The 23,911-nt window shown below is 42.7% G+C and overlaps 1 long non-coding RNA gene across 1 annotated transcript in view; it reads right to left on the bottom strand.

The window, feature by feature from the left end:
- Positions 1-10,408, bottom strand: part of LOC310903189 — a 40,571-nt gene extending 30,163 nt beyond the window's left edge. The window contains exon 1 of the long non-coding RNA XR_014587344.1: positions 10,129-10,408. This is a non-coding gene — a long non-coding RNA (uncharacterized lncRNA). The remainder of the gene's footprint in view (positions 1-10,128) is intronic.
- Between the last annotated feature and the right edge of the window lie 13,503 nt (positions 10,409-23,911).

Raw genomic sequence — 23,911 nt, forward strand, 5'->3', positions numbered from 1 at the left:
GCTGGATGGGAAGCCTCAAACCAAATCCCCTCCCTTATAACTAGCCTAAGGGCAGGCACTGATGTCAGCCATAGGACACAAATGCAATCATTGCTTTCCCTCCCAGCCCCAGAAGAGAGTCATTTCTCATCTGAACTCATATTTAAATTAAAAAAAAAAAAGTTATCTATCTCTCATCTGCTTTCTCTCTGTTTCTGCTGCTCCTCTGGTGAGTCATCCCAGAAATCCTTGCCAAAGCCTCCAGCAACCACAGCAGATAGGAATAAAGCTCACTTCCAAGACAAGGCAAAGGGAAGCCAAAGATATCCTGAAGTAATGACATGTTGTATTGGCAACTGACATTCAGTTCATTATTAGCAACTCAATATCACTCCTCAGCCCTACAAGTAACATAAAATACTAACAAGTGCAGACAGCATTTGTAGGGCGCTGCATCTTAAAGCCAAAAGGAAGGTCAGAAATGGAAGAGGGAGCATATTTTGGAAAAAGAGGAAATGATATCAAGAAATCACTGTGCATAACAAGGGAGACAGCAGGAAGACTTTTGGAACAAGGAAATCTTATATACATTCAAGTGCATAGTGTAATAAGCTCTAGGCCTTACTTGAATTTTAAAATGATACCAACTGTATATATCAAAAATAATCATCACATGGTTAAGTGAGTATAAGAACTGTGTTACAAAGTCAGAAGAACCATCCTCTGCTACAGCAAAACTGGAAGCAGGAATAATTCTGTCCTGACAGTCTAGAATTCCCTTGCATTGCTGAATTGTGTGGAAAATGAATGTACTGGTGCTGTCTTAGTCTCTAGCTCCTTAGCAGAAAGCTGTGGATTTCCTGTTGCTGCAGGAAGTCTAGGCTGCATTCTCCAGAGCTCCACAGCAGAACAGCACAGCACAAACATTTCATGTGCATGCACATCAGCAAGGGAGTTCTCCAGGCAGAAGAAAAAGGGAACAAGAGGGGACAGCCTCATAGGTCAACAGAACTAATCCATTAAACTTCAAAAGTGATACAGCCAAAAGTCAGTCCATTAGATTTACCTGGCAGCAAGAAAGACAGCTAGGTCTTACAATGAGCAGCTTTGAACAAGCAAGTTGTTCCAGTTAGCAGAATTCTTAATTCTTTTCAACTGACTTTAAACAAGAATAAATATTACACACAACTTGAATTCAGTGGTCATCAGCTGAGAGGACTAACAGCAAACATAAAAGTTTCAGGAAGTATTGAGTTACTCCTCCCAGAAGGATAACGCCCAAAGCAGAAATAAACACAAAATGGATTGTCTGTTATGACTGGTAGCTTAAACATTCAAAAGGACTTTTTACAGTATAGAGTATAGATTTAGTTAAGCTGCATCAATTGACAAGGGATGACTGACCAACGTCATCTACCTGGACTTCTCTAAGGCCTTTGACACATAAGTCCCACATGACATCCTGGTCTACAAATTGGAGAGAGATGTATTCGATGGGTGTACCATTCAGCGTATAAGGAATTGGCTTGAAGGTCAAACCCAGAGAAAGTGGCAGTAAATGGTGCTATGTCCAGGTGGAGGCTGGTAACAAGTGGTGTCCCTCAGGGGTCCATCCTGGGACCAGTACTGTTTAACGTCCTTATCAACAACATAGGCAATGGGATTGAGTGCACCCTCAGCAAGTTTGCAGATGACACTAAGCTAAGTGGTACAGTCAATACAACAGAAGGAAGGGAAGCCATCCAAAGGAACCTGGACGAGCTTGAGAGCGGGCCCGAGGGAACCTAATGAGGTTCAACAAGTCTAAGTGCAGGGTGCTGCACCCGGGTCAGGGCAATCCCAGACACGAGTACAGACTGGGAGAAGAATTCATTGAGAGCAGCCCTGAAGAGAAAGACTTGGCGGTTCTGATCGACAATAAGCTTGACATGAGCCAGCAGTGCGTGCTTGCAGCCCAGAAGGCCAACTGCATCCTGGGCTTCAGCATCAGAGGAGTGGGCAGCAGGCTGAGGGAGCTGATTGTCCCCCTCTGCTCTGCCCTTGTGCGGCCCCCACCAGGAGTACGGCATCCAGGTCTGGGGCCCCCAACACAAGAAGAACGTGGAGCTGTTAGAATGGGTCCAGAGGAGGGCCACGAAGATGACCAGGAGGCTGGAGCCCCTCTCCTATGAAGAAAGGCTGAGAGAGCTGGGGCTGTTCAGTCTGGAGAAGAGAAGGCTCCAGGCTGACCTCATTGCAACTTTTCAGTCCCTGAAGGGGTCTTATAAAAAAGATTGAGAGCAACTTTTTTGCTCAATCAGATAATGACAGGACAAGGCGGAATGGTTTTAAACTAAAAAAGGAGAGACTTAGGTAAGATGTTAGGAGGAAATTCTTCACTCAGAAGGTGGTGAGGCACTAGCACAGGTTGCCCAGAGGGGTTGTGGATGCCCCATCCCTGAAGATGTACAAAACCAAGCTGGATGAGGCCCTGAGCAACCTGATCTACTGGGTGGCATCCCTGCCTATGGCAGGGGGGTTGGAATTAGATGATCTTTAAGGTCCCTTCCAACCCAATCCATTCTGATTTTATGATCTCAATTTTAATATGCCATTTTAATCCCTTAATCATCCATGGAGATGATTAAGAGATTGGAGCATCTGTCCTATAAGGTAAGACTAAGTGAGCTGCGCCTGTTTAGCCTAGAGAAGAGGAGATTGAGATGGGATCTTATCAACCTCTATAAATACCTGAGGGGACAACATAAAGTGGATGGAGCCAAACTCTGCTCAGTGGTGGCCAGTGATAGGACAAGTGTTAACAGGTATAAATTGAACCACAGGAGGTTTCATCGCCATATGAGGAAGAACTTCTTTACAGTTCAAGTGACAGAGCACTAGAACAGTCTCCTTCTTTAGAGATATTCAAAACCCGCCTGGATGCGATCCTGTGTAACATGCTCTAGGTGACCCTGCTTGAGCAGTGGGGTTGGACTAGATGATCTCTGGAAGACCCTTACAATCTCAACCATTCTGTGATTATACATTATGACACACCTTACAGCACATAGAAGACCAAAAAGTGAAACTTTTCCTGTCAAATCCTAACACTTTACTCTAGCTACACCATATTTCCCTGACAATCACTTGATTCTAGTGTTTTATGCTTTTAGTTTACATTGCTGTTATTTTCATTGTCTTGTGATTTCTTCTGTACAATATCAGTTCCCACTGAACGTGGCATTTAAGTCCCTACCAGGAAATTACAAATCAGACTTTATATGGAAGTTCTATTTATGAGTCGTTCGTAAAAGATAGCGAACAAAAAACATTTCTGTAAATTTGTTAACAAATTCTTGAAGACTATTAAGGAGTCGTTCAGGGCAGTAGGTTACTTACAGCCTTCTGTAAACGTTCACTTGTTGTGACTGAAAGCACCTACAACACATGCTGCTCAAATTTAGTCTTTTAACCTTCAGTGGCATTTTATCAACAGCTAAACAGATACAGAATTCTTTAGAGAGAACACAGGAGTTCCAGCATAATCATTAACAATCCCCCATTACAATGAGACCCAAAGGCACAACAGTAATGTCTATTTGATGTATTTATTAAGTTTGTCATTTTCATCAAGGTACATCTCTCTGAAGTTCCTCTAACCACTGAAAGAGAAACGCAATCTATCCCATCTTGAGACCCTAACCAGAAGGCCTCCCTTTTAAAATATATATGAAGAGAGCTATTTCACTGACTACAAGTGTAATTTCACACCCCTTACTAAGTCAAAATGATATGGACTTTGCTCAGGACATAACCAAGAAAAATTATGTAGCTAAAATGCTTTAACTATAATAAGTGGGCTCCAGGTTATATACCATATTAATCTGAAAAAGACTAGAGAATGCAATTCAATAACCAGCTCTTTCTAACTCAGTCTATAAACAGCAACAAGAAAGTAAGGAAACAAGATGATTAACTTCCCAAAGATCATATTTTCATGATTTCCCACCACTCATTTTCCTTCTTTTTTCCACACACTGCTTTCAAAAAAGTCAAAGCCCTGATCCCACAGGTGGCAGGGTCCCTACTGTGATGATGGGATCATGGCCCAAGAGCTGCCTGTGCTCTGACCCCAGAGGCTGAGAGACCTGGGAAGCACCACTGCTGGGGCCCCACTGGTGCTCCAGCACCCACACTGAGGAGCCCAGGGCCCCAGCGACAAGGAGGGTCAGGCTGGTGGTAAAATTTAGCCAACTACACCATGAAGAGCACTTACATGGCACAAATTTAACTCTTGTGAAAATTTTTTATTGTTCTTGTGCAATATCCTAAAGTTATTCCCATTCTGCAAGCAACATCAAGTGGAAACAGATTTACTCCAAAATGCAAAGAAACAGAAACAAAGAAAAATTCAGGTTTCAGGAAAAACAGTTCTTTTGGCTATTTCCACAGTTACACTTCACCACATGTATTGCACGTATTCATTTTCTCCTGAGGTTTAAAGAACTATGCAGCACTTGTGCATGGATACTCTCACTTTGAGCAAAGCCACACTATTCAGACAGACCTTTAAATGCAAAATTTAAGTGATTAATTTCACCAAGTTCTACTATGAACCCTATTAAAACAAGTCAAGGTTTACAATGCATTCTCTATAAGAAGGGATTTTTCTAGCAAATTTTGGGATTAACCTAAGAAAAGAGTGAGACAATAGATTTTAACATTTTAATAAACATGTGAATCCTTGGGGAAATTAAAAATGAAAAAAGATTTTTAGTTGCAGTCTGTGTGCTAGATTGTTGGTTTGCTTTTGCACTGTTACTCCGTCTCACCGTTCTCACAATGTTTATTGAGATAAACATGCAGGGAGCTGCAGGAGATGCATTTGCAGCGCTGTGGCTCCAGCTAATCTTAACGAAACCCTCCAAGGTAGCAGCCACAATGGTAACTCAGGAGAAATGCCAGCATCTGCTCAAGCAGGAGCAGCCATGCCCCACAGAAAAACCTAGGGCATAGCAGTGGAGCAAGCATTGCAGTCCTGCCTTCCACCACTGCCGAGCAAGCCAGCCTCACTGCCAACAGCCCCGCAGCGGGGCCAGCCACAGCAGGCACCGCGCACCCCGGCAGCTCTGCGTGTGGTCCCCACAGCCACAAGCCAGGGAAAGGACAGGTAGAGACCCCAGGCGAAAGCATGTTGTGTGCTCAGGCAGCCCCTCCACAATATGAAGGGTTTTGATAACCATGCTGCAGTCTGTCCAGGAGCAGAGAGACAAAGAGCCAACCATGCTCCGCTCACCTGTGAAATACCTTGCATTTTACTGCTCTCCATTTCATCAAGCTCTTTCCTTTGCTACAAATGCATGCTAGTTTTTCCTTTGGAGACAGGTATAGAAGAATTCCTTCTTGCCACTGTAATTTCTCCCACAGCTACCTGGGTAGTTCAGTTATATAAGTATTGACAGAATGATACATATTTAAATTTATTTATTTTTAATTAGCACTAGGACTTTGCACAACATAAGGTGCTTGCTTCAGTGAATATGTTCATTAGCAGAAAAACAGGATTAGAAGATTACTTTCAAACAGGATTGGTGATGCAAACCCTTATTAAAAACAGCCCCACACATCATGCTGATATCCATGTGCAAGGAGTCACTGAGCAGAATAAGACACCTGCCCACGGACCCCCTAAATCCCTGCTCCCTAGCATCACTGCCATCTGTATAGGAAGACCTGACCACTCTGCTTATTGACTAAAGCTCAAAGACAGTGTTTATCAGGGTATGTGCAAAGTAATAAATGTAGTCAGAAAAAGATATTTACAAATACACCTAAACAAAAAGCAGTTTTTTTCCCTGACCTATGCTGCCTAGGGGGTTCCACACAGATTGAGATTTCAGTAAACGTTAAAATGCACACAAGGAGTTTCAGAATAGCACCACAGAAGCAGCATCCCCATTTCCAGTCAGAGGAAATTCCTAGATAACTGCCCACACAATACAACACATGGAAGTGCCAAAACACCCAAGTCAGAGTGACTGGAGTCACACTGAGCCCTAAGCAAGACATCAGTCTGTCCTATACCAGGCTGCAACTGAAATGAGAGTAAGCACACTGAGAACAGCTTTAATCTCAAATACCTGCTGTTACACCAGTGTAGGATATGATTTCTCATCACTGAGAGCCCAGCAAACAGTTGCGGGTGTCAAGACAGACTGAGTTGCCCAGTTCTTAAAAATCTGAAACAGCAGCATGGCTTACTAAGTTGGTTTTGTAATAATTTGCCATAGAAAAATAAGGGGATATATACTGTATTTATGTGAGGTGGGTCAATTCATGTATTATCTAAGCAAAACAGGAGCCTATGTTATTTCTGTCATTAGTTATAATTAGAGAACTCTAATCAACCCCCTGCCTGCCCCAGTGCTCAAAAGTGTTTGAATCTGCAATTTTACCTGTGTTCTTCATTAAATACGAGGAAAAAAGGAAGAGAAAATCATTCATGAAATTCCCATCCATAACAAGATTTTTTTATTTTTGAAGGGTTTTTTTTTTTATTATTTTAGAAGCTTTTGCCTTCAGCGTATACATCTTTTAAACAGGAATAGTTTTCCTCCTGTACTATCTCCAATAACAATTCACAGTATGCATAAATTGATATAATCCCTAATAAAGATATTTCTCAGTCCCCTTCAGCAATAATTATAGGATTTTGGTGCTGAGAGAGAAGAAACACAGATCTTTACCTTCTCTCAATAAGACAACTGCAGGGGGTATTCATTGCATACACTTTCTGGTGCAGAAGGGCAAAATTACTCAAAAAGCTTCAGCATCTTGAGTCTCAACTATTTCCAACAGATGGTGCTGATGACATAATTACTAATGATTAAATTTCAACTTTTATTAGTGAAGGATTTTTAAAGGCACAGGTAAGTAGAGTCAAGCCCAGACTGATCTCTTCAGTGGGGTCACCCTGACAACATGACACCAAGTTTTATTTCCACCCATTCAACAGGTTGCTTTCTGCATTTCCACTAGTTTTCACAGAAGCACTGGACAAGACCCTGTTCCCATTCACACTGCTGAAGACTAGAATCAATGACCCCCCTCCTTACAGGGGTCATTGATTTCAGAAGAGGCTAGATTTAATAGGTTCATAGATACAGAGAGACAATTTTTTTTTTTTTTTACAGTCATATCACTGCCTGAAGAGATACCATCCATATGTGCTATAACATGAACAAAGACTTGATTTGAGGTAAACGTTTCAGATTTACAACCAAACACCTGCTGTTAACAGAGAAGCAAGGAGATTGTGCTGCCTCCACCTGGCACTTCTACACACATAGGAAATCAGTCTAAGAGACTCACACAGCTGATTTCAGAAGCCTACCTGCACAACTGCAGGTTCTGCTTTGAGAGACACCATGTTTCTGCTGATTACTGGGATGATGAGTCTGTGGCAAAACCTGCTGGTCAAACATCTGAGGGGAATATGCTTGTTTTCCCCAGAAGCCCAGCACGGCTTACTGAGAATTTTGTTTCAGACACAGCTAATTACCTATGCTTTAAAGAACCAGTGAGATTTAATAGTTCCTCTCCCCCCCGCCCCCCATTAAATTTTTAAGTCTCCATGAACCTAGAATATAATAGGCAGAAGCCCCAAAGCAGAACATGTTTGGCTTTCTTGATAAATAACTACATGTCAAACACATGGCCCCAGAATAAATAAATAAATAAATAAATAAATAAAAGCTCTAAAATATCCCAAGCATGTGCTGTGCTCAAGCATTAATCAAGCCAGGACATAATGGGTACTTGAATCTCAGGGGTTTCAATGTTTCTGAAGCATGCATGCAAGAACCTTTCCTGAGAGGTTTTCTAAACTGGAATGAGAAAGTGCAGCGTTCATCAACTCAGACAGACCTGTCTTAGTTTTATCAGAATTTCACCATCCTGTTTCCTAGAAAGGAGCTGTGAGATAGCGTAACACCAAACACAGCATGTGCTGTTCCCACCATACAGTGTGACACATTGAGTGCAGTCAGGTGAACTATGGGAGCAAAAGAGCAATGAAGATAGGAATCAGTTACAACCTGTTTGTTCAGCTTATCTGGAATAAGATGTTTGGTAACTCTCATAGATACACACACTCAGAAAAATAATCATCCCAGAACTCAGCTACTATTGTCGATGTAAGCTAAATTGGTGAACCAGACAAACCAACAGCTCTTAGAGTTGCAGTGATACCAGCCCTCTTACAAGCCCATAACTCATGTGGCCCAGGATCCAGGCATTCCCCCCTGGAATTCAGGGAGTTCACAGCCTGACCCATTACTCATCAGCAACCCATGCCTGCAGGGCTGGGCCTCAGACACTGAGCAGCGCAGTTGTACAGAATGAAATAGCAAACTAGCTGGAAAACTGTTAAAGGGCTTCTTGTGCACCAGTACCTACTTGGCACAAGGTTAAAAAGGACATATGCACCAAATACAGCCAAATGAGTTTTTGTAACAGGAAAATCAGTCACTTTAGTTAAGCCCAACATACTAAAGGATACTTTAGTGCTCTCAGATAAGGACAGAAGAACGTACAAAAGCACTGCATGTACAGGTTAAGAAAAAAAAAAAGTACAACTCAGGCTCAAAAACTGGTAAGGTATTGAATTTACTATAGTTCTTCCTATGTTTTCTACCTCCCAGCAACCCACAGAATCTGTCCCACACTACATGAATTCCGATCTCCTAGACAGTTCATGGACATCTTTCCATGAGAGATCCATCTTTCCATGAGAAATACCTTCCCAGAGTGAGAAGTGCAAGGTCCTTCTGCCTCACTAGGTGGGACAACACCACTATTGTGTACTGGGTGGCATGGGGATAACCAGAGCTTCAGAACTCAGAGTCAGGTTTTCCAGTAACGTACTCTTCTCCATCACCATCCATAGACGCATCTGCCTATTCATCTGCACTAAACAGCCTGGCTCACCTCCAAAGCTGCCTGTGTAGCCATCTGTACAGACTGATGGGTCTGACGGAATTGCTAAAGCAGTCACCTTGTACGACAAAGGCCTCTTACATGCTATGTTTCAGTTCTAAGAGGTTTAGAGAGCCTACCATGAGCAACAAGCATGTTACCTTGTACTGGTTTCCCATACCAGCATTTCCCAGCAAGATCAGGAATAAAAACAATTAAACATCACGACAGAATTTCAAGAACATATAATTTACAATCTACCTGCAAATTAAAACTAAGGAAAGAGTTAAAAACGCCTCTGAGGATACCTTACACTGTTGCGTGGGCATGCTTTTCATTGCTGTCAAGCAACAGTCAAACATTTATTCTGGCTGTGTCAACACTCTTCTGGGAACTTCATTTAGCAGTGAGACTACAGGTAATTCAGACACAGTGATGCACTCCACTAGTTTCTCAAACACTTCATTGAAAAAGGACAGCTTCACATAGTAGTTCTCACAGCAGCCAAAGACGCCAACTTTCCTGTAGTCTTCATTATGTATCTTGGTATCTCCTTCATTGATAACATATATCAACAAGTGTCACCCTTTCAGAGCCTGCTGTATTCACTGCTATCCCAGATCTACTATCTCACTTAGATAAAACTGCATGTTATTTGCGCAGCTTTAGCCAGAGCTGTGGCTCTTCCTCAACACCATCAAAAGACTGTTCCATTTCATTGGAAAAATATCTCAGGTACTAAGTACAAGTGGCTGTGAGCAGAAGCCACCTCCCAGAGGAAACACTGAGCAGGCATAAATGGATGACCTGTTTTTCTAACAGCAGCTGAACCTGAAACACCAGGTAGAGAAAAATATGTTTTAACATTGACCATCTCTATCAAATGTTTCCCACTGCAGGAAATGGAAAGCATTTCCTCTGCAAAGTTACACAGGAAAAAAATGGAACAAGCATTTAGTTGTTTCCTAAAAAATAAGGCTAACTTGCAAAGTACAGCTATGTACAGTCATACCTGCAGAGTCTCTCAGTCAGTCCACACTTAACCAACTTGTAACCCCTCACCAATTTCAGCTAGCTCTGGCACAGGAATAGAAGCCATCTCCCAAACTCTTAATGAAAACAGCTGGTCAAATAGCAGAGAGATATTAAAAATATTCTTACTGATTAAAGAAAAAAAGTACAACAAAAGCCTACCTGCAGTATTTGAGGGTTCACATGAGGAAGAGCTTGTGGAGGCACAGTTGAAAATCTGTACCTAGCTGAGGCACAGGAGAGGACCAATTTCAGGGAAATTTTCTCTCATGTGGAGAGTCTCTTAGATCTATTAAGTGTTAAGTTCTTGCTATAACTGCAGGAGTTACATTAAAAATCTGATCAATCACATATTACAAACAGACTGAAAATGAGGATTTTTGGAAAATGTGGTGACTTTCCCCATGGTAGGGAAAAAATCACCTGTACCTCTTCCACTCACCACCTTACCTCCAGCCAATCAGGCAAAGTACTTTCACATGTGGACTCTGCCTATGGGTGAGGCAGCTTTTAGAGTATAATTTAGGAGTCCTGTTCCTTGAAAAAAAAAAAAAAAAGTATGTCCTGAAACTGCTGTCTTTTCACTGGATATATCTAATGCATAGGACTAAGGACCTAATCAGCAGAGGTATCTATTACAAACTTTGTTTTCGTGTAACCCAGAACAGGAGATACTAGCCCTGTGAGCACCAAGCTGCACCTGCTCTCTGCTGCTGGAATTGTCTCTTGCTACTGCAGTTGGAAACGCACCATGGCCTACAGCTCACCACCAACTCCCACCAGCCTCCAGTTCGCCCATCTCCTTATATGCTGCTCCTCTCTCCTTCACTGTGCCATTTTCTCTCCCCAGCACCTACACAGTCCTGCCCAGACGTAACTTGTAGCCATTTCCAGATGACAGACATTGCCTCGGGCTGTGTTATTTCCACAGAGTGCATCATTGTTGGCACTGTCTCCTGAGACAGAAGCTTTGCTCAGCCTCTTCTCACTACATCCTCAGACAGAGTACACAACTCACCCTACCCAGCCTCACTGGCTTGTCAAATGCTTGTTGAAGCCAAGCCCAGCTCTCCCACAGTTATTTGTCATCTCTGGATCGTGTCCCCAGATTTGGCCACAGCAGCCTTCACTACCTTTGCACCAGGAAAACCTGTGCCAGGGCAGAGCTGCCAGGAGCAGCACACACATACCAGTGGTGAGCTGAGGGTGACCCTCGTGTGAGGAGTGCCCTCGCTGGTTGGTGCAATCCCACAGCACCTGAACAGAGCAGGCAGAGCTGGGTGCTGGTAATTGCATTTGTTGATAGTCCTAGATAAGGCAAGGAGATGAACCAAGTCCAGGGTCCATCCAGGGAATGCAGTCAGGATCAAAAGAAGATGGGCCCAGAGACAGGACTGGAAACAAGACTACCATGTGGTTTCAAGCCCATTCATGAGACAGGGCAAAAGACAGAACTGGAGATAAACTACCACTTACATCTGAGGTCCATCCAGGAAACAAGCTACCTACAGCATAGCTCCAAGGTCTATCTAACAGAGGCACCCCTGTTACATCACTCAGGCAAGGACAGAAGGACAGGGCCTGAGTTTAAGTGTGGCTCCTGGAGCCATGGGCAGACAGTTGGCTGGGAGGCCAAGGTGAGGCTGGTCAGAGCCATCAGGCCTTTTAGCATTCAGGGGGGCCCTGATGTTGGCCTCTGTCCTGTGGTGGGGGTAATGCTGCTTCCCTTTGTTTCCTACCTGACTGCTGCACACAGTTCTCTACACTGCCAAAAGCTGCTTCTGTCCAACCACATGGGGACACCAAGTAACCTAGGAGGGTGTCTGAGCAGTAGCATCTAGCTATGCTGCCACCCCAGTCTACACAGCTAGGATTGTATCTTTCTAACCCACTCCTAATGGGGCAGATAAATCTTGTTTTCAGAAATTAAGCCTGTGGAAGAAACCAGCTCTTTAAATAGAAATTAACCCCAAAGCCCTAACCCTGTCCCAAGGTTTTAATTTGCATGCCTCAAATAAAAACAATGTATGTGGTTTTGTGTTTTAGCAGGCTAGATCTCAAACATTACTTCTGTTTTTGCACTTGCAACCAAAGACCACGGCCAGCAATGAAGGAAACTTCCCAAAAGGCTCATGGCTAGCATACTTTGTGCAGAGGCAGGCATCAAGATGCTACAAGGCAGAGTTTTGGGGAGTTGGGGCTTGGAACTAGGGTAACAGATCAGCCACTTCTAGCAAGACTAAGGCTTGTTGGAGGAGGCCTAGGAGAGCTTTCTGAAAGTGCTCACCATACAAGTAGGCAATAATGTGAGGACAACTCGAGTTCCTTGGGGGAAAGTCTATGTCCTGAGCCTCAGAGACTTCAGCAGGAGGCTTCATACTCCCAGAGTGTAACCAGCAACAGAAGGAAATTGACTATGAAAACTGCTGAAAATTAGAGAGAAACTGCTTGAGAAGTATTGACAGAATAACTAATTTTCTTAAAAACACTGCAGATGGGATTGCTCTGAGAAGATGCAAGTTTTACTTTGTATGTATCATGTGATAATATTTCATGGTGCACCATGTCTAGGATATATCGATCAGTACAAAGAAGAATCAACAGAAGCAGTGTTCAGAACTTATGCTGTAGTTCTTACTTATGTGGTAAATGTACTTACTTCAGCCTTATTTAGACAGATTTCAAATTACATCCCTAAGTGGATCATGACCAGGTTCCTGAAAGGTGCTGTGTGGGTAACATTGCACCCACAAATCAAGATCCACTTCCTGTAAAGAAGCCATTTTGTCCTTCCTGTTAAGAGTGGAGGAGTCATTTTACAAGGATCAACAGTAATTGCTACAAGGCTTAGTGGAGTTTATATAGAAACTGCCCAATTGCCTATCATGAACTGTCAGATGTATGACAGTGTAAAACAGAAGGAATCATAAAAATAGCTCTAGCGCAGCTTCTAAATATAAAACTCACAATAATATTTGTGAATGTTTTTAAAAATACTCAAAATGACAAGGTCACTGTTGAAGCAACAGAAGTGTTCTGTATTTGCTAGTGTAGATTACAGCAAATTAATAGTATTATTTTCCAATAGATAAATCTTGGTGGGAAAACCAGTTTTGTGTATTGTGAACAGCACACTAGCTCCTTTTCGCATTGGAAAGTGATTAAAAATTGATTGAGAGGTCCCCCTCCCCCCCCCCCCCATATGACCACTGATGCTTCAGCAATTATTGAAGGGGGAAATGATCTATTATCTATTCAGTAATTTTCAAGATGACAACAAACTGAATGCTTTGAACTTTGGCAATGCACCATCATTTGCCATTGTTAATATTAGCCTTAACTTCATGGAATACTGCTCTTGTTTATGGATTAATAAAAAATGAAAATGGTTTTGCTTCCAGCTAAATGCCTAGGTCCCAGGCTGCAAAATACAGCAGAGAAAGCTATACATAGATGAGAATTTCACCTTAGAAGTCGTATAAAAGAGGTCTTAATTTTTTCATTAGCAAGAAAAACTGAAACATTTAGAGTTGAACATTTCATTTTACTAACCCTGCAAAAAAAAGGGATGTTGAGGAATATACTCTAAGTCAGGAATACAGCTATGTATACAAGGTCAGGATTATCCAAGGATTAAAGTTGTAAATGGAGGTTATAGAAAGTACATTTCAGAGATTAAAGTTTAAACTTCCACAAAGCGCAGAAAAAATGTTCTATGTTACGATCTTCAAATTAAAAGTGAATGTATGAATAGTCAAGTCTATCAGGATGCAATAAGAAAATGGTAGGGTAGAAAGGTTAATGAGGAATTGTCTGGTTATAAATATAGCTAATGTAAAAAGTACATTGGAGAACAGTAAAAGAAAATAGATATTTCAGCTAGTGATATACTTTGATTTTAAAGTAGCAGATTTCATCAAACAAACTTAACCTGTTTCAGTCACTTTCCCTAGGGAAAAGAAATGTTGACTTTTCAGGGAATCCTAAGAATTACTGAATGACTTAAACTTGACAAGTAACTGATTATGAATCATTTGTCTGGAGATTTTTTAGTTAGAGATTCAGCACAGCTCATGCCTGAGTAGTCTTATATTAAGCCTAAGAGTCTGTCTTCAAATACTGTTACTCCTAAATTTCTTAAAACTTGTGGAATTTATTATGTTCTTAAATGCAGTAGTGGAAAGAACATTTTCTTGTGTAAGTAGATTTCGACAGACAGCAGAAAACTGCTAAACATAGATTTTACTAGGACTGGGCTTAAGGTTAAACTAGAAGTTAAAAAATATGAAAAAAAAATCTTATTTGATTCAAAACAGCCAAGATGTATGAAAATATAATGCAATAGTCTGAATAATAATAATGATGAAATAGAGTTGTATATTCGAAGATAGTGGAAATACACACTGGAGGGAAAAATAAATGTTGCACTGCTCTTTCCCTAAGACATTCCTTCAAGCTGAGAACTTTCCTTTGTTTTTCATGCAGTCTCTTACTTTCATCCAAGAAAGACAGATGAACTAACCAAGTGCCAGAGGTAGCAGTGCTGTTGTAGCACTCCTGGACACACAGCATGGCCTGGGCAAGCCCACACAAGAAGGCAGAGGTGAAGAGGAAGGGAATTTCAGGTAAGAAATACTGGAGGGCAGAGTGGTGACTGTTGGCACGTGCTTTTCCTACACATTTCCATTTACTTCAAAGTCCTCTCTGGAATGCTACTTGCAACAATTTCCCTAAGAAGCCATTTTCTGTGCCAAGGAAATACCACTGACCATTACTCATTTTAGGAAAAATAATCTGCCTTTTTACAGAGGAACTATAAAAATAAGTACAATTAAAAGAAAAAATAAGCAGCCATGGATCATGTCTGACACAGAGCCCTAATGTGTCTCAGTCACCTGATTTTTTTAGCCATCTCCTACTTCCAGCTGTTCCTCGCCACGACATCTCTGGCTCTCGGCTGGTGGCACCAGGAGCCAGTGCTGTCCTTGACAGTGCTCCAGTGCCAGGAGGTGCTCCGAGCATGGAGCTGGACAAACACTGGCTGGATTAGTGACTGCACTATTCCTCTGCTGGGCTCAGCGCACCAGCCTGGCCATGGCACAGCTGCTATGGGTGGCCGGGTCTGCCTGGCTCATCGCCCCATCTGTAGGGAGAGCCTGCTGCAGAGTAGGGTCAGGACCACACATTGCCTGGCATGGGCTTAGCCAGGCAAGGTGAGATTCGTGGCCATTGGGAAGAGGTGGGCTGCAGAAGTTTTAATTTTGGATTAAGGGAGACCTTTGCCACCACCAGTTAGCCCCATGCTCCCAGTTGCTCCTGCATTAGTTAGTGTTTGGGCTGCCTGGCTAATTGTGGCATGCGAATGGCAAGCTGCACAGATGTCAGATGTCACGCTCTATCTGATGAAGAGGTCTCTGCCTCAGGCTGTTTATATATGACCTACCAGAATTTCCTGCTGCATGATGAAATAATTAGGGGGCCCTCATGCAGGGAATAATGTTGCGAGTAGGTTGCAAAGGCATTACACATACAAAAAGAAAATCCTAAGCATTTTCCTTATCTGTGATATAATCTTCCAAGACGCCTTATATACATTCAACTTGTTTGTATTATTTCTTTTAAAGTTCTTCATACAGATGCTAAATGAAGGCTTCAGAAAGTTTAGCAGCATGCTTTCCTTTATGCTCAGATTACATAGTGGGAATAGTGGCATAAGCAAACAGGAAAAAGGGAGATTTATTTGTTTGTTTTAAATCAAGATCGTCTTTTGCCTCTTAAGGCAGCGAACTCTAAACTGTGGATAGTTTAGTAGAAGTTGATCTTGTCATCAAAAAGAATCTCATTTTTGTGGCTCTTCTTTTTTTCTAATCAGTTTTAATTTGTAACTTTTTTTATACATACAGAGACTGTCCATATGCCCACAGACACTCCATGTCCTGATTGATCTCACCCCTCTCCCCTCCCAGCCCACTACACTGGAAAGCTGGTTAGAGCATGCTCTTGATTTCAGTCTGGAACAGTTTACCCATGACTATCAAACTTTCAGGTGAAACATAGAAACACGAGGTAAGAATCTGACCTCATATGTCCTGAATATGTCCAAGAAGCTGAACCAGGTTGAGCTGAGCTTCTGGCTGGCAGCAGCGGATAAGCTGGTCCAGGCAGGAGCACAGAAGGAAGCAATGTCCAGAAACATCCTCCCAGCGGAGACCAGCCAAGCTGATTGCTTGTACCGGGGCTGTGCCCAGAGCCCCCAGCCCCTGCCCCTGCAGCCCCAAGGACAGTGCACAAGAAGGCTGCAGGCAGCAAGCGTGGCTGCAGGCACACTGAGCCCTCCAAGAAACACCTTGGTGTTTTACAAACTGAGTTTCAATAACGTGGTAAATCTGAGATGAGAGATGGAAACCATCTTAGAGGAACAACCTTGTTGCACCTTGTGCATTGCAGAGCTGCTTTCCTAGGCCATACAATAAGCAGAGTTAGAGAGAAATGGGACTTTTCAGTCTGGAGGAGAGAGGGCTCAGGATGGTCTTACCATGTATATAAATACCTGGTGGGAGCAAATGACAAAGAGGGAGCCTGACCCTTCTCAAAGGTGCCTAGTGGCAGAACAAGTGGCAATGGGCACAAACAGAAATATGGGAGGCTCCATCTGGGTATAAGGAAACACTTTTCCACTGTGAAGGTGGTCAAATACTGGCAGAGATTGCCCAGAGAGGTTGTGGAATCTCCATCTGTGCAGATACTCAGAACTGCACTGCATGTGGTCCTGGGCATGAGCCTGCTTGAGCAGCAGGGTGGTACTGAATAATCTCCAGAGGTCCCAGTGAACTGTAGGTATTCGGTGATTCTATGATTCTATGAAAATCGTAGTAAGATTGTTGGCTCAAAAAATACTGTGAAGTGCCTAGAAGGTCTTCCTGTAAGCCTGTTTAATTTGCACTTATTCTAATAACTATTTACAGTGGGGTGAAAAATGCTACACTAAATTCTTTCAGTTTAGAGACAAAGTGACAGTTCTTACCCTTCCCTCCCATTCTTACTGCTTATGTAACTACATGGACGAATGTCAGCCTCAGGGCATCCCCTCTGTCTTTCTTAGAACAATTACCTGCTTGGATAGATATTTTGTTTAGAAATGTAAATATTTTTTTCTCTTTTTTCCTGTTTCCAAAGCACATTATTATTATTCTACTAAGGGAGGGTTAGAAATGGTATTCTCGTTGGTTTTGAGAAGACAAAAATATTAGATTAACCCTGCTGTTCAGATTAAGAAAATAAACAAATATATATATATATACACTTTTTTTTTTTTAATTTGCTGCATAATTCATAGCCTGGTAGCCTGGATTTTGACTGTTTTATCACTCATCCAGAGGGAGTGTGATTTAGTCATAAACATGTCATTAAAAAATCAGAAATCTTTCTAGACAGTTACTCAAAACAGGGGTATTTTCACAGAAATGCAGCAGTAAGAGAAGACAAATGAATATCAAAGTTTTTTCTAAAATCCTCTTATGAATTGTAAAATAATTTTGGTTGGAAGAAACCTTAGAAGGCACTCTGGCAACCCTTACTCAAAGCAGGGAAAGTTTGAGAGTAGATCAGGTTTCAGTGTCTCCAAGGATGGCGGCAGATGAAGGCAAGCCAACCCCCCACATCATTTACCTATGCTTCTTAGTCTTTCCAACAAAGCTAGTATCTGAACCCCTGCAGTCTATGTTTATGCAGAATGGCAGTAACAACATCAACAACAGAGGTAAATGCACATTCCCATTAGCAACTGTGTATTAGCTGCTAACCAACCAGACCTTATTTGAGAGAATCAGCGGGTATGAATCCAATAATATTTTAATCTCTCAGCAAGGAGCTGTATAAAATGGGTAGTTTTGTATCAGATCACTTTTTTTTTTTTTTCTGGCATCTTGACTTCCCATTAACTCCTCTTTTTACTTTTGATGCATCATGACACACACCAGTGTGGAACAGACTGCGCTGAACCATACTAATTTATTTACTTCTTACATAGTATTATAGTCTCAAATAATGCACCCAGACATACTAAAATACATTTCGAAGGATGAACTCCACAGGTCTGCCAAAGTATTCCAACAGCTGCCGTAAGTTTGCCTCATTTCAAGACTTCACACAGAGCAAGTGACTTCAGATGTTCAAAATAGGATAATAGGTGAACAAAGTTTTAAAAAGAAGAGTTTGCAGTATGGTGGCCATATATATTTTAATGGTTAGGAAACCTTGATCATCACTTTTGTTAAAGCACAATGTGGAAAAGAGATCCACATTTCCCAGATATGAAAAAGTATATATGTCATTGCTCTACAGAAGTGGAATATAAATCCATTTCTAAACTGCTATTGCAGTCTTTCTTAGTAGTCTTTATTTCTATTTCTAAATTATCTCAGCAGCCTTTCTTTCCATTTCTAAATGGATCCTGCCTTTCACCAACTGAAAGTTCAAGCACAATAAACTTATATTTCTTCCAGTGCATGTTGTACATACAAGTTTCAATTCAAATTAGTATTTTCTAAGTTAGGTTTGTACATAACACTATATACAGTACTACTAAGAAAGCCTGGAATAAAGTTTAAAATTTTCTTGATCTTAGTCCTCTATTTGGCTCACTATTTAATAGCTTTTCTAGCTATATCAAAAAGATACAGAATCATTTGTTCACTACCATTAAAAGCACATAAATATTCAGCATGAGTTAAGTTGCTGGGTGGAGAGAACAGCTGGTAGGATAGGGGTGCATCTCACATCAGCAGCAGCAGTATTCTGCCCTCCTGAATAAGACAGAATGGTATTCCAGTGTGCTGATATCACAAAGAAACCACTGCCAGCTCAATTTAAGCTCCTTATTCTCTGTGTACCAGTGCACCTTGGGAAAAAAAAATAAAAAAAAAAAAAGAACACAAGAAAAGAAAATTTCTCTTGCTCATGTATTTGAAGACTACAACCATAACAGATATCAAGCCACCTATCATCAAGGCCACTACCCCTTTGACAGCAGACACTCCTTTCTGCAAGGGAAAATCAGCAATGATATATGATGAGGGAAGGGACTGCCTTCCTCGAGGACCAATTTAGCACAGCAGGGGAAAAGTAGCTAAGGCAATATGCATCTCAAAGCAGTAGAAAAATTAAAGGCAGAAAGAGGAAGAGTGGGTTTGGAAGGCAATGTAAGGGAAGAAAGTAGCAGTAGTAACCGGAGGAAGGACAACTACAATAAAGACGGTGGATACAGAAGAGCAAATGGGTTTGAGTAAAAAAAAAAAAAAAAAAAGGGAGAAAAAGCACCTTAACAGAAGAGCTAAGGACATGATTAGATGAAGAACATAAACTGAGTTCCAAGGGAAAGCCAGCTTGTCTCCATACACTGACAGATGGTTTTTCAACAGTTAGCGCAAGTAAGAGAATCTTCCTATTCTTCCCACTAAGTATGGGTCAGGACCCCACTCTCTTAACAGACCCTACAACATTTCAGTCTGTCCTTCCTCAGCTTAGAGCTGAGGCCATCTAGCTCCGTAGGGGCTGTGGCAGTATGGAGGAGCCCCGGCTGGACCCCACTAGCCCGCCGAGGCTGTTGCAGAGGGCTAGCCCTGGCTGCACAGAGCATCATGCATGGTATTGACTTCCAAAAGGGATGAAATGCAGCCTGCCTCAAGCACCATTCCTTTCTGGTTGTGTTCAACAGATACTCAGGCTAGCTGTTTACTGCTAGTGGGGACAGGGCTGCAGGAACTGCAGTCCCAGCAGTGTCCAGACATCCTTGAGCATCTCCGTTAACAGAGAGATTAAACGAAAGTAGCTGAAAAGTTCTTTCAGCCTTTCCTCCTTACCTCCCTAGATTACCTCCTTACCCCAGGATGCAGGTCCTGGATTATCTCCTTACCCCAGGATACCAATTCTAGATTAGCTCCTTACCCCAGGATACCAATCATACAAACAATTGTCTTCTCCAGTCAGCTTCTGTGGGGCTGGAAGAAGGCAAAATTAATTTTCCCTACTTGCATTTTCAAAGACAAGAGCAACATTGAGAGAACTCCAGGAGTCTCCAGGAGCCCCTCTTCCAGAGCAGTGATACTATACATTAATTGGACAGCAAGTCTGGTCTGGGAAATCTGGGACATCGTAAAGCAGAGTTGGAGCCTGGAGAAATACAGCTTTACTGGAATTACTGCTGCTTTGTATAACTTATTTCAGCTGAAAAGTAACAAGCCTGTGAGAAGCCCACAGCTTGATGTCAGGTACCACGCAGTAGAATTACAGTGCTACTGCTCTTGCTGTGGGCCCAGACTTCAGCCCTCATCTCTGCCCACTGCATCAGAGTGAATAAGTGGAGCTGCTTCTGCACCAGCACACCTTTGCTCCCAGCTCAACCCAGCTGAGCAACTGAAAGGATGTCTGCCTGGCCGTCCTCTCTGCCATCCTGACTGGATGCTTGACACAGCTCATCCACACAGTGCCACCCCTTTGCCTCCTGGCGGGAGCTCAGCGTGGGGTCCCAAGCTGATGAGCAGCATGGTCTACCTTGCCACCTGTGCCCTCGCAGCAGGCCGTGCTGCTGGCAGAACACCACAGCAGCACACCCAATCCACTGTGACCTTCATCAGGTCATTTATTTTCCTCTGCCTCTGTTTCTGTAGCTTTTAAATTTTACTGACTTACCTCACATAGCTGAGAAGAAAAATTATTAAATTGGGAGCATATAAAAAGTTGTGGGAAGTTCCCTTCACAATCTGCTGCTGACAGAGCTGCAGAACTGTCTCCAAAACAATTTACAGGCCCTAGGAATGGCTCATGTTTGCATAAAATATCTGTTGAATCATCCATATCTTTTGACCTCTTAGTTTTACACAACACCAACTCACAATTTCTGTCTAAATGTGTGTATTAGACCAAAACCCAGTAGTGAAAAATGTAATGAAACAACCCCTTACATAAACCAGGTATGATCACTGAAAGTTGATGTATGAAATACAAATTTTTCTTCTGTGGTGCTCACTCACTCCTTCAAGACAAAACTCCCATTAACTTACACTCAGGACTCTTTCTCAAAGTGCTTATAGGTGCAGGCAGTGCATCTCAAGATACTCCTCTCTGCAGCTGAGGGACACCAGCCAAGTCCTGCTCTGTGCCACCATCTTCCCCACTTGACGCGCACCCTGGGGCAGCCCCAGCACCATGAGCCCAGTGCTCTGCGGCTAGCATCCACGTCCTTGGGAGCAGCGCATCTCCAGGTGGCTGGGCTGTGAAGGGAAACCTGCCAAAAGTTACCAGGAGGTCTGTTGCAGTGCTGGAGGCCTGTGAGACCTTCCAGAGGCTGTGTTTCCCTCCAGACAGTGTGGTGCTATGGCAGTTGCTGCCTTGGGTCAGAGGCTGCCCTGTTTTCTCTCTTTGCCTGCTTCCATGGACTTTAGCTCCCACCTCTGAACAAATGTGCAGTCATAACAGACATTGTAACCACTAATAATAGATACCCCACTTAAAGATACATAAAATAGAGGTGAATACAGTTTTGCAGGTTCACAAGAATTTTTTTGTTGGTGGTCCGCTCAGTCACGTATGTTTGAAAGATAACAAAGTGCCCTGAGTGTGAAAAGGATTCTAGTCTAAGGGATACTTGAGCTCCCTCACTGCCTGCACCCATGATTTCTGTGATTGATTATACATATCCTCATCTTAGTTTTAAGCTATTCTTCATTTATTTCATTTGCAACATTTCTAAGTTTTTTTTTCCTGATAATCGTTTTATTCCCTGGTCTTCCTTTCATTTGGCAACAGCTGACCTGGCAGCAAGCCCAAATCATGGTAAATGACAAATCACTACCAGATGAAGCTATGAGTTTTACATAGCGCATTTCCTCCAGCCACAGAAATCTTTGAGGCCCAATAAAATCACTAAAGTGACTGACACCAATATCAAGCTTTACATGAAGTCCTCACAGTTACAGAAAACTATGCTATTTGATTCAGAAGCAGTGATAGAAATGCAAATCCATAGCAATGCTCCCAGTCATCATCTAATACTTGCTGGCATACTTGGGAGCAGGAAAAGTCCATTGTTCTCCTGGGGAGACAGCAGCCACAGACAGAAATGCTCCACAAGAAGCAGTAATCCCTGCTGTATCCTCTCTTATCCACGCTAGACTGCGGCAGCTGTGCCAAGTTACCTCCCTGTGGATGGGGCTTGGAGTGGGTGGTGCTCTTCAAACAGAGTCACAGAAAATTTTCCAGCAATCCAGCATTTTGGGCCAGGGAAGAAAGCAATATTAGAACTTACTGCTGCTAACAACCATAGTAGATCCTTCTCTACAGTGTGCATCCCCTCTATAGGGTGAAAGAAAAGAGGGATGAAGTTACAGTCAAGGCAAAATATGCCTCTTTTGAGTGCCCACCACGTAGGTTGCCATTTGCTTGGGGTCCTCCTCTGTGAAGCCAAGCACTAAAGCTGGAAGGCTCTTAAATGAGAATGTTTTCCTGAACCTTGTTTCACCCTCCCAGGATTGATTCCACAGGACAATTCTTTTGTTACTCAAAGTTATCAGACAAGATTTGAGATACTCCATTTTGCGAAAAGGCTTCCCCATTTTTTCCTAGATAGACATTTTGAATCGAGGCTGTGGCATTTACAGTGCCCTTGGAGCTCATGCATAGAGTTTTAGCACTTTATCTAATTGTACAGAGGTCTAAATATCTGTGTAAAGTAATTTTATAGAAGACACAGAATGATAAAGTGGATGTAAACTGAAACCATTCTGAGTCACATAGCACAGGCTAAACAATGCTTGGCTGTGGACACAGCCAAAAGACATAAAGTGAGGCCAGCAGAGTCCTAAAGAGAGAAAAGACTCCCAAGGTATAGCCTTCAGAAGTTTTCAAGACAAATGATACAGCCTTGCAATGAATGTTTAAAACTAAAATCAGAGGGAAAGGAAAAGACTCAATAGCAAAGTGTTGTTTGGCTATAGTTCTGTATATTCCAGATGCCACACAACTTGTTTTTCATAAGAACTGGAAAACCACTCCCTTAAGAGGGGTGTTGTTTGACTTTGTGAGAAAGTTCATAAGATATTGAATGGTTATGTATACAAACACAGAATACACAGCACATATCAGGCTTACTTAGCTGTTTCCAAATACTGCCCTCATTCACCAAGGACTTAATTCACTACTCACGGGGTACGGTTACGAAAATTTGTTGCCCCCAAACAAGCTAGTACGCATTTAGGCATGCTTGTCCCTGAGGTACTATGAGAGTGAGCAACACTGAGGTTATCCAGGCTGCACACAAACCACCCTGTGGGCAGCAAATTCCCACTTCTCCCCACCACTCATGCTGCTGGAGCATGCCGCTGGGGATCAGGAGGATCAGCATCATGCTGCACGCCCCAGCGCAGTGGAGCCTGGAGTGCTGTACAGCCAGAAAGCACTGCTCCGCCTGCTGTAAAAAATACGTGAATCTCATGCAGTCATTCCAAGAAGAGTTAGATTTGAGTGTTTCATGAACAATCCCATATACCGTTTTTCTTTCAAAAAGCTCAAAAGCCCAGGTTCATCTTCACAAGCCTGTCATGGGGCAGTGCATCTCCATCAGACAGAATATTTGTAATGAGGACATTCAGAGGCCACACGTGACTGGATCTCCACAAACCACAAAGACACAGGGCAGGCACCAGAGACCCAGTCCCAGCCCCAAACCTGGCCATGCTGCACAGCAGCAGCACTCACCCAAATGTCCCACCATGCTGACACTGTGCGTCGTGTGCCACACAAGGCCAAGATGGGGACCAAGACGCCCTGCACGCCCCTGTGCCCTGCTCTGCCCAGATCCCAGGGTCCAGGCCGGGGCCATCACAGGGAGTCTGGTGGTGGGGCTGGCAACAGGACAAGCACCAGGGGAAATACCAAGTCCCCTCAGCCA

The sequence above is a fragment of the Anser anser genome (assembly GCF_964211835.1).
Source record: "Anser anser genome assembly, chromosome: 8".
NCBI lineage: Eukaryota > Metazoa > Chordata > Aves > Anseriformes > Anatidae > Anser > Anser anser.